This window comes from Leucoraja erinacea, chromosome 5, assembly GCF_028641065.1.
Source record: "Leucoraja erinacea ecotype New England chromosome 5, Leri_hhj_1, whole genome shotgun sequence".
Lineage (NCBI taxonomy): Eukaryota > Metazoa > Chordata > Chondrichthyes > Rajiformes > Rajidae > Leucoraja > Leucoraja erinaceus.
Window position 1 is genome coordinate 41,231,740 of NC_073381.1, and position 12,885 is coordinate 41,244,624.

Here is a 12,885-nt window from a genome sequence, read left to right on the forward strand (position 1 = left end):
GACACTACTGAGGTGAAGTAAAAGCTGTTATACTTGCTTTTAAATCGCAGTCTCCTTTTGCCTGGAAACATTGTGAGTGTCCTATCTTAGCTCATGGACAGATGCAAAGAGGTATCTAGCTATTATTTGCCTCACTCTTCCTTTGGCAGACAATTTTAATTTGGACGAGAGTGTAAAATGGACAATGTTGGACCAGACCTCAGTGCACTTCACCTTTAATGAACTTCTTCTCTTTCAACAGCAAGGTGGTGGTTGCTCCCAAACTCCCATAAATGGAAGGAGTGGCTCAGAGCAGTGAAAATTGTTGGATAGATATTGGTAAAGAAAGAATGTTTCATGACAGATTTCATCACTTAGAAGTTTGCAAGCCTCTTATGCATAGATCTGCCAGGAGACTGTAACCATGGAAACGAACATATATAAGGCTTGTTTGAAGGGAAGTTATAAACAACAATTGTATGAAGAATGGTGTGACTCAAAAGATAGTATGATCTGGGAAATGTATTTTTCTTTTCTCTAGGAAAAGGTTTTTCTATTTTTCTAATAAATAATTGCTAGCGAGACAGTAAGTCACTGAGACTTTGTTTCACATATTCGTGCATAGATAATTTGCGTTGAGTTATTCAGTTGCCATTATTTAATTGCTAATGTTCAAACATACGATTCATATTGTGGTGTGTTCCATTGAGGCAAATTGTGGCTGAGTTATAACAACCTGAAATATTTAATATTTTTTCATTTTTACCCCTTACATTCGGCTTATCCATCATTGAGAGCTTGAAGTCTCAGTGTGACAAATGAATCACTCAATGCTGCTGGACTGGTCAGACATTAGCTGTTCATAAACTTTGAAAATCAAAAAAATAACTACATAAGTTGTAAACTTAAAAACAGAAATTTCTGGAATCTATCACAGTTGCAAAATCATAGTATCCATTGAGATTTGATTGAGAGGTCCATCCTCCCTTAACCTGCAAACATAGAGTTGCTGTCTTGATGTTAGCTCAAATTGTTGTCTATGTGTGAATCCTAATACCAACAAATGGTTATGGTTATGGTATGAGTGCAGGCAGGTGGGACTAAGGGGGAAAAAAAAATTGTTCGGCACGGACTTGTTGGGCCGAGATGGCCTGTTTCCGTGCTGTAATTGTTATATGGTTATATGGTTAATAGATTATAATAATAATAATAATAATCTTATTTATATAGCACATTTTCAGTCAACTTGCATTGACCCCAAAGTGCTTCACATAATTACATTACATTTACACACAGGCAAAGGTGGGTGAAGTGTCTTGCCCCAAGGACACAACGACAGTATGCACTCCAAGCGGGATTCGAACCGGCTACCTTCCGGTCGCCAGCCGAACACTTAGCCCATTGTGCCATCTGTCGTCCCTAAATAAGGAAATAGATGGAGGATTAATGAAATGTTTCAAAAGCTAGTGGTACCCTGATGGGCCGAATGGTTCTCTCCTATTAGATGAAAAATATGAAAGTGAACATGGCTTTTATGACATTCTTTTCAAAATGGAAGACCCAGAGAAATTTCAGGACAGTTAGTTTAACAAGTATCGCCAGGCAACTAATTTGCAACATTACACAATTTGAAAAATTGAAAAGAATTAGGCATTAAAGAGAGCTAAGAGCAAGCTGGACATCAACAGAGTGAATGGAATTGAGGGTTAGAGTTCCACTGAGTGCTGTTTAACAAAGCTCATTAAATAGGAATGTTACAAAAAATTGAGATTTTAAAAATCAAGCCTGTAATTTATCCTATCAGATAAAGCATAAAAAGAAGTTTAATTTGATTCCTAATTCACTTTCCTATCGTCAGTATTAAAAAAGTCATGGTCATTTTCATACTCGGAAATTAGCATCTTGATCCCTATTGCTTTTCCATTGACTTAACACAAAAGCTGTGATCGAGGACAGTCAAAAGCCCATAACTTTCTTAAAAATAGATTGAAGCATTCTGAAACAAATATGAAACATCTTACTTGGATGACCTGAAATTAAAGCATATAATTAGTTAGTTACCTAATTGTAGCTAATTACAAAATTGACCGTTGTGACAGAAATAGTAATAAACACTGAGACTGCCTTGAAAATTCAAAAATGTGATACTCTCAAGATCAGAACTTTGATATTATTGTATTATATCCTGTAAGTCCATAACGGACAGGTAACAAAATTACAATTTCTAACAAAAGACCAAGTCTTTGTGGAGAAGATTAGTTGCTAGCTGGTACATTGACATATCATAATCAGTAGCATCATCATACTCCTCAGACTGCAACCAATAAGCAACTCTGTACACCTTGTTTTTCATCAACTTTTCAATGTTGGCATTGTAAACTACAAGTTTTTGCTTTTCAACATGCCTTTCTGCCCACTACTTTCCCATTAAGAATGTCCTATAGATCACCACATTTGGAGTATTCCGAATTCGGATAATCTCTGCGAATGCTGTCTAAATCAGTATCTTTTGCTGGGCATTTAGATTGACAATTTTGCATTTCTTCTTCGGAGACATTTGTTTAAAATGTAAAGAAAAGCATTAACTGAACAGCATTGACAGAGACAAGTTATTATTTGCAGTTTTAGGGAGGAAAAAGGTAGAAATTATAAAGTTAATGCTAAAACAAATAGTAAATACCCAACAAAACATTCATATTCATCAGTTTCATCAAATCAATTAAATTAATCTAAATTCAATTACTAGATCTAAACATCTATCCATTTCTTAAGAAAATGCTATTTTTTTTAGATAGCCTAAGTATCCAAATAACAAATAACAAACTGATCCCATTCACACAAGAATTCACAATATAACATGATTTTTAAATCTCACGCTGTCATGAATTTATATGCCAAATGGAAGGAATTTAATGTTTAATTCCCATAAATGAATCCAGAAACATCCACTCTCAAGATAATCAAAATCATTATTTTTTGCACAATACATCTGACTAAAACTGTACTGTGGATATTTAATATGGAAATATTGATCATGGATAGACAATAACACAAAATATAGATGATTTGGATGTTCTTATGACATGATTGTGCAAAACAATAATGAATTTGATTATCTTGAGAGTGGATGTTTCTGGAATGTGATCGATTGAAATGTTGTCGTTGCCATATATTTTAAGCCCATGTCAGCAGGCAAGACAAGGCTGATTCATATGGGCCCTAAATAACATTTTTCGCATCATAAGATTAAAATGAAGACACACCAAAAAGCAAGGTTATATGTTAAATAAACGACAACCCTTTTGTTTTGTCCTAATATTGCGATCCGTGATGTTGAAGGTGTTGAAGGCGTTAGAAGTCGCGTTTAATTTCAATCCAGCGATGCAATCGCCCAGCAAATTAAAATAAAACAGGAACGGAAGCGCCAACAATTTTTTTCCCTCAGCTATCAGACCGAGGAAATCCCTCTCCGACAACCAATACAAACCTGCATTTTAATCCCGCTCCCCCCCACCAAAGCCACCGGAATCGCACGCGCAGGCAGTGGCAGATCTGCAGCGCCACTGATGGTAGGTTTTGTAACAACGCTACATTAAAGAATCGCTCAAGTATAAAAAGTCCAAACAATTAGCGTGGCAAACAATGCTGAAATAAGATGCATTTTCTTATATATTTTTTAAATTCACATGAAATTCCAATTCCTCTGCAAATTTTACTTTGGAGTCATGTGAGTGACTACGTGAAGAACCCCGCCAGGATGCATGCATGTCATATCGCTACATGCATTGCAACGAGTCACAACAGGGGGAACAACGTTCCCTTAGCGGCAGAATTTGAAAGACCGGAACAGCAGGTAAGGAGACTTTGCGTTTCTTCCACTTACCTTACAGGTGTAGGCATGGACCAGATCCACGAAGGCTGCGAGGCTGCGGGGTAGAACCGCGAAGTTGTGGGCAGCCACCAGCAGCAGCCAATGGCACGCCAATCTCCCGTAATGGGAACAGCTGTGCCCGACTTCGCTCCCGCACCGGCCACGGCCGGGCGGTAGAGCAAGGCAAAAAACTAACAGAGTCGTTGAATCTGATGAGTCCGACTCTGAATAGCCGCGAGCGGCCAGTGCCCTGCGCATTGGAGCCGGTTGGAGCGGCTGGGAGCGGGGAACAAAAGCAGCCGCGACGGCCAGTGCCCGTGAGCATTGGAGCCGTTGGAGCAGCTGCAGGATCAGGAACAGCCACGAGCGGCCAGTGCCCGTGAGCATTGGGGCCGGTTGGAGCGGCTGGGGAAACAGGAGCAGCTGCGAGTGGCCTATGCCCGAGAGCATAAGAGCCAGTTGGAGCGGCTGATGGAGGAAATACTCCAAGTGGCAGGCTCTGGGAGATGGAGGCTAGCCACTGTGGGCAGTTAGTAAGCCCCACAGCAGTACCTCTTGTGGGGCTGCACAGTGTTTCTCCCTCATCAGAGGGGAGCACGGAGGGTCAATTCTGGGCTGACCCTGAAGAGGCGAGTGATCAACATACCCCTAGTATGCCTGGGGTGAAAGAAAACATGTTGGATATGGTGTCCCAGTTTATCCAATCCGACCAAACTGGCCTAAACCTGGAGCCGAACATAGCGGTAAGCATTGACTACATGTCTTTTAACCAACTACAGGGACAGGCATTATCGGACACCACGGCACAACACTTACCACCAGGGAACTGGTAGTCGCTAAATGTTCCCAGTATCAATCAGTGCATCTGGAAACATGTCGGGGCATCAATTAGAACCAGGGACTTAAAAATACAGAAAGCCCTAAAAGTCCTTACAGCAGGAATTACGGCTTTTGCCCGCACATTGAATGAGCAAAACATGACCCTAGACCACCAAGATGTACTGGCTTTACTCTGCAACTCACAATACGAGTTAAACAATATTAGGAAAAGTGCTATCCAACCGGCTTTAGACCCCAAATTTGCAGGCCTCGGCAAACCCGGAACCTCCAAACCATCAATACTACTATTTGGAGGGGATTTAGCAAAACAAGTCAAAGAACTTGACGAAGAGGCGAAAACCCTGGGGCTCATAAAAGCAGCATCCAAAAGCTACTACGGCCATAAACAGCACCCCTACGCACCCACCAGTCGGCCAAGACAAACTGTAGAAAGCGCAAAACCAGGAACACCCAACATCGGTCTTTTTTAGGCCATGGCCCAGACCGATTTTCCTGGAAAATGCGCAAGCCCTCAACACCAACCCAACTACAGACCCAGACAACAGCGCCTCAACATCCACGGAGGATGTCAAAGAAGTAACATACCTACCACTGGTAACCATGGAGGTAGGTGGGTCTGGTTCCTTAAGAATTAAAGGGAGCATGGAAGTTGGTGGGAGATTACGATATTATTTGGATGCATGGAATAAGTTAACTACCGACACTTATATTCTAAGCAGTATCCAGGGTTATACCATAGAATTTATACAAAAACATAACCCTCCAGTTCAGCATGTACCGAACCGAATGTTCGTGCTCACAGGCATAGAAAAATCTAAAGCACATGCTGAATTACAGCGGCTATATAAAAAAGGAGTAATTGAGAAAACCCAACGCGAATCACAGGAATTCGTGTCCAACATCTTTATAAAAAACAAGAAAGATGGTGGTTGCCGCATCATCGATTTAACTACTTTGAATACCTTTGTACAATATATTCATTTCAAGATGGAAACCTTTGTTACTGCTACGAAATTGATTTCCGAAGGCTACTACATGGCAAGCATCAATTTAAAAGATGCTTACTATACAGTACCCACAAGAGATGACCACAGATGTTATTTAAAATTCAACTGGATGGGTCAGTTCTGGCAATACAGGGCACTACCTAATGATCTAACATCAACCCCAGGCTGTTCACAAAAATTTGAAACCAGCCCTAGCGTTATTGCGGAAACAAAAACACATGGTAATGGCAAAACTTTGGAATTGGCTAAACAAGCAGTAACAGCCACAAAACAATTGTTTGGGGGTTTATCATCCATCCAGTTCAGTCTAAATTGACGCCTTCAATAAAAATGGATTATGTGGGGTTCACCATTAACTCAGTTCTCATGTCAGTGACTTTGCCAAAAGAAAAGGTTACAGCCTTAATAGAGGCTTGTAGCGAAATCATTGACATCACCAAACCATCCATTAGACTGGTAGCTAGAATAATTGGGACGATAGTGGCTGCATTTCCAGCCACACAATTCGGACCTTTACACTAATGAAATTTACAGAGAGCAAAAATAAGAGCACTCAATGATGGCCATTTTGACAGACCAATGAAGCTACCAACAGAGGCCATAATGGAACTAAAATGGTGGGAACATATGTCAGGTATTGTTCCAATCCAATAATTATCAGCAACCCGTCTATGGTACTACAAACTGATGCCAGTGCACTTGGTTGGGGTGCTACCAATTCCATATCCAGCTGTGGAGGGAGATGGAATGCACAGGAGGCATCATTATTACAAACACTGGGCATAAACTACCTGGAAATGTTAAGTGCATTCCATTGCCTTAAGTCAATATTGTTCTGGGTTATATCACCAGCATGTTAGACTACAAATTGACAACACCACTGTGGTAGCATATATCAACCATATGGGTGGAAACAAATCGACATCATTTGACAATCTGGCCAACACAATTTGGCAATAGTGTATCCAGAGAGATATTTGGATATCAGCTACCTACTTACCAGGTAAACTAAATTTAGTGGCAGACACCAGGTCACGCAAATTCAATGAAAACACTGAATGGATGTTGGATAAAAATGTATTTGCTGAAATTACAGCATGGTATGGAACACCAGATATCGATCTTTTCGCATCCAGGCTCAATCACCAGTTATCAAATTATGTTTCATGGGAACCAGACCTAGCGCAGCGGCAACAGATGCATTTTCGCTGCATTGGGGGAAATTGTTTATTTATGCATTCCCTCCTTTCTGCCTCATCAGTTGGGTATTAAAGAAAATACAGCAAGACTCTGCGTCTGTTATTTTGATAGTACCCGATTGGCCTACTCAACCATGGTTCCCAGTGATACTAGACATGGTATTCGAACCATGCATCACCATCCATCATAGACCTAATTTACTGGTCCATCCCTAATTTACTGGTCAATAATTTACGGGTCCTTTTCACAATGGCAGGCAGTGACTAGTGGGGTACCGCAAGGCTCAGTACTGGGACCCCAGCTATTTACAATATATATTAATGATCTGGATGAGGGAATTGAAGGCAATATCTCCAAGTTTGCGGATGACACTAAGCTGGGGGGCAGTGTTAGGTGTGAGGAGGATGCTAGGAGACTGCAAGGTGACTTGGATAGGCTGGGTGAGAGGGCAAATGTTTGGCAGATGCAGTATAATGTGGATAAATGTGAGGTTATCCATTTTGGTGGCAAAAACGGGAAAGCAGATTATTATCTAAATGGTGGCCGATTGGGAAAGGGGGAGATACAGCGAGACCTGGGTGTCATGGTACACCAGTCATTGAAGGTAGGCATGCAGGTGCAGCAGGCAGTAAAGAAAGCAAATGGTATGTTGGCTTTCATAGCAAGAGGATTTGAGTATAGGAGCAGGGAGGTTCTACTGCAGTTGTACAGGGTCTTGGTGAGACCACACCTGGAGTATTGCGTGCAGTTATGGTCTCCAAATCTGAGGAAGGACATTATTGCCATAGAGGGAGTGCAAAGAAGGTTCACCAGACTGATTCCTGGGATGTCAGGACTGTCTTATGAAGAAAGACTGGATAGACTTGGTTTATACTCTCTAGAATTTAGGAGATTGAGAGGGGATCTTATAGAAACTTACAAAATTCTTAAGGGGTTGGACAGGCTAGATGCAGGAAGATTGTTCCCGATGTTGGGGAAGTCCAGGACAAGGGGTCACAGCTTAAGGATAAGGGGGGAAATCCTTTAGAACCGAGATGAGGAGAACTTTTTTCACACAGAGAGTGGTGAGCTCTGGAACTCTCTGCCACAGAGGGTAGTTGAGGCCAGTTCATTGGCTATATTTAAGAGGGAGTTAGATGTGGCCCTTGTGGCCAAGGGGATCAGAGGGTATGGAGAGAAGGCAGGTACGGGATACTGAGTTGGATGATCAGCCATGATCATATTGAATGGCGGTGCAGGCTCGAAGGGCCCAATGGCCTACTCCTGCACCTAATTTCTATGTTTCTATTACGATGAGAGGCTCAGTCATAGTGCCATCAACTGCGCCAGAAGTGTTCTGTCAACATACCTGTGGCAAGGAACAGAGCGGCATTCTGTTGGGACACACCCTGGTAACCAAACTCATGAGGGGCATTTTAATGTTAATCCCCCAAGAACCAGGTACTCCCAAATATGGGATGTGAGCATTGTACTGACCATGTTAAGAAACTGGTCTCCAGCTACAGCTCTGTCTCTACAGAAATTGACTATGAAAACAGTCATGCTGATGGCCTTGGTCACGGCACAAAGGATCTAGTAACTACAGAACCTAAGGCTGGACAACATGACTATTTCATCTGGAAATTTAACTTTTCACATCAATGAATTAGCCAAACAGAACTGACAGGGGTCAGCAGGCCTAAAAACATAATTCAGGGCCTACCCGACAGATGATCGTCTCTGTATTGTCACACACTTACTATTATAGTATATGGAGTATACTAAGATCATCAGAGGGAAAGAAATGTCACTTTTAATCAGCTACAAACAGCCACTCAAAACAGTGACGGTCCAGACCATCTCTCTAGATGGCTAAAACAGGTCCTAATAAGGCTGGAGTAGACACTAGCATTTTAAATCTCACTCCACCAGGGCTGCTGCTACATCGGCAGCTATGAAGTTGGATGTTCCTATGGACCAAATCCTCAAGACAGCAGGATGGTCAACGGAGAAAACTTTCCAACGATTTTATAATAAACCAGTCATTGAACCTGGAACATTTGCAGAAACAATTTTAAGTTCTGTAATATAATTTACCCCATAAATAGGGGCTATAATTTGGTGTTAATATATTTATCGTTGGGTTTTCAATATCGTATTGATGTCTAATGATGTTAACACCATTCTCCCCATAATCAAGGCAAATGTGATGCATGGACTCATTTCCACGGCATGAAATCACAGAGCTTTAAAATCTTCACGTAGTCACTCACGTGACTCCGGTAAAATAGTAAGATTAAACGAGAACTTACCAGTTTGAAGTTTGATCGTTATTTTATGAGGAGTAATGTTGAGGGATTACGTGCCCTCCGCTCCCACCTATGATCATATACTCAACTGGTATCTCTTCTCTAATCTTACTATGTTTAGTCATTACAGTTATCTGTGATTTCACACCGCTGCTTTGAAGAATGGCACGCATGCGTCCTGGCGGGGTTCTTCACGTAGTCCCTCAACGTTACTCCTCATAAAATAACGATCAAACTTCAAACTGGTAAGTTCTCGTTTAATCTCACTATTCTTCCACCAAAACCATTTGAGATCCCTACACTTATTCATTTCCTTTCATTACCTCTGATTCTTAATTCTTCGGTGGTCATTAATCGATGGTCGTCATACTTCCATCTGTTGGAGCTCTTAGCTCTGAAATCCACCCTCACAGTGTTTCGCATCTCTCGCACAGTGTTTCTTAAAGCCTCACCTTTTGCCCAAATGTTCGACACCTGTCTCAAATGTCCCTTTATGTGGCTTGGTGTCACATTTTTATTTCATGGTGATTCATGGAATTGCCTTAGGACATAGTGCTATGTTGAAGGGGCTGCATCAATGGAAGCTTTTGTTGTAAGTGCTGTTCTGGCATCTTGTCATGCTCCTTTTTCTCCTTTAACATGGCCAGAGCAAACAAAGCTATCTCCACTGGAAATCTCATTTTTGCTGATAAATACTTCTCATTGCAGGGTGAGGGGCAAATATCCCAGTCATCTCACAACAGCATGTGCAATCTATATTTAAACACACAAAGGCTTCTCAAAGTTATTCCCAGCTGCATTACTCATTACTCAAACTTTTCGTCATATTTCTGCTCAAAAGCTCCATGCTTTCAGTTGGAGCTGATCCTGACAACATCTGTGTTTTACATTTCCCATGCTAACCTGCCCATTATGTGTTGCAAAGATGCCACATGGGGGTGCAGCGAGTGGTGTTAGGAGGGAGAGCAGTGGGACAGCATCACAGGAAAAGCCAAGTCACATCAGGAAATCTGCTGCACTAATTCCGAGGCAGAAAACCCGTGTCAGTGATTACGTTGCTGATTTACTCGGCAGAGAAGACAGATAATATTGCTTTACACTGGGAAATACCTCAAAATAATTAGTTTTTGCAACTGACCAAGATAAACAGGCATGGTTAGTAATTTACTGAAAATGTAACACAGAATTTTAGCATTACTGTTACACCAGGAGCTGCCCATTTTTTTTAACAAAGGTGCCCTGGTCCAAAATGTAAATTTAATGTAACTAATATCCTCCAGGCACAAGAGCACTCCATTGTTTTATCTTGCAATAAATATTGGTCTGCTCAAATAATTAATTGTGTGTGATAGCACCACCAATGTTTTCTGAAAACGTCCCCCCAGTGCACTGGAAGGATACATGAATCAATGTCAGCATCCTCTGTTCAACATCACCAACAATGAGACCCTAATTATACTCTATTGGGCAAATCACGTGCATGGCTGATACCAGACTCCCAAGTTTTGTCATGGGAAAAGATTATGAGGAATAGATTCAAGGACGTGCTCAGAAACTCTGTTAATAACTACAACACCTCACTGACCTCTGGCAGTCTCTGACCCATGATTGTTCATAGTGGAGCACGAACACTCGGGGTGATGTTGGGACTATATTACAACAATGAAAGGAGCAGACCACCTTACTAACTACCCCAGATAGACACAAAAAGCTGGAGTACTCAGTAGGACAGGCAGCATCTCTGGAGAGAAGGAATGGGTGACGTTTCGGGTTGAGACCCTTCTTCAGACTGACCCAAAATGTCACTCATTCCTTCTCTCCAGAGATGCTGCCTGTCCCGCTGAGTTACTCCAGCTTTTTTGTGCCTATCTTCGGTTTAAACCAGCATCTGCAGTTCCTTCATATACATTACAAACTACCCACCTGCCTGGCCCTTCATCCACCTCCTGCCCCTTCTATGGGGCAGGATGTGGATTCCCACAATGGCCTCATTATCCACCTCGGAAACCACAAAACTGTAGTGGAAGCAAGTCATCCTCAATGTGGGGGAAGGCCTTGGAAGAAGAGAAAAAAATATTGTCCATGGTTGATGTGACAGAATCCCACAGTGGGCAAACCTAGATTAGATGGTGCTTGTGATATCAGGGTATGCATTAGAAGTTATTATAAAGCCAGTTGTCAATATTTCAGCTAGTAAGTATATATACAGGGATGTGAAATGCATGAGGAAGAGGCTTTACTCCAGTGCAGAGGCGCTCAAAGTTTCTTTGCGATACCCCATTTCAGAATGTGATTTTTTTTTCTGCCTCACTATTCTCCATTTTAATTTAAGGCACTGGATAAAATTTACCTACTCGTTGATTGTGTCCCCCATCCTCCTAAATTTACCAAATGATCCTTGCAAAGGACTTACACCCCATTTAAAAATCTAACTGTGTGAGACCAGAATGGACATTGATAGAGGTTGCAGAAAAAACAAAACAAAATAATGATTGAGGGCCTCAGTCTTTAAAATAAAAGCAACAGTTTTATTTAAAAAATAAAAGCTTTGTAAATGTGGCCTTTGCCCTCATTAAAATCTTAATAACACTGAGGGTAAACTCATCCAGGCTATTTAATTTCAAGCATAGTTAAATCTCAGATTAATTTAATAGTTGCTGAATGCAGCTTATTTTTCCTCTGAACACTGCCCCCCTCACATTTTATTTGTTTTACCTCGGGCACAGCCATTCAGAATTGTATTGAGTTTTCCAAATAATGCCCAGTGATTTTATCCAGGGGCCAAACTAATGAGACAACACAAGCAAGTCTGTGGATGGTGTAAAAGATACCGGATTGGGCAGAATTTCAGCAGTATGAAGGAATAAAAAACCAACAAAGGAACAGAGAAAGTAAAGAAAGAATCATATAACAGTACATATTGTTGGTAAAAGAACAAGTGAAATGTCAAAAATCGCATTGCTAACAGGAATATATCGTCTAGAAAAATAATTTTACGAAAATTAGAACTGATGTCTCCTTCGTAAAAAACTTTAGTATTAGTGCTGGCAATTTTCCACAAGACCTTCCAAACTTTCCACATAACCATATTGATATCTTTCATTGTGAAAGTACACATCTCTACTTAGAAGATATCCAACCTAATCGCGATCCCAAAAGGTATGATGCTGAAGTGGCCATATGTTACCTGCTGCTTTAGAAATTCAGTTCCATTAACTCCAATGAAGCTATAATTTGCTATAAATTGGTCTGTGGTTAAAGTTGTTGATGCATCTTTTGTGCTACACATCTATACTATTACTAAAACTCTCATCTTGACAACTTCTGGTCTGCATTGTAATTAAGTTTGCGCAAAAAAGCTCCCCTATTTTGCTAGGATTTTTTCGCCACTTTACTCACCGTTCTCCTCTGCTCCAAGCCACCAAGATTTGTTCCAATCGGTGAAATACGAGAAAGGTTATAAAGGTTTAAAAAATCGTGAGATCAGCAGATTGGTCTTCTCGCCTGTCAGTCACCATGAAGGGAACGCCCCTTCTGGCACCCACTGGAGAATAAAGCCCTGGAGGCGGGGCTGAGTAAACAAGCGGTGCTGATTGAGTCTGCAAGAGTAGAGTCAGGACAGCCACTGTGTGCAGTCGGGAAAGCCGCTGTGTGCAGTCGGGAGGTGCTGTGTGGTGCCGCGGCCGGTGGCCACTGAGTG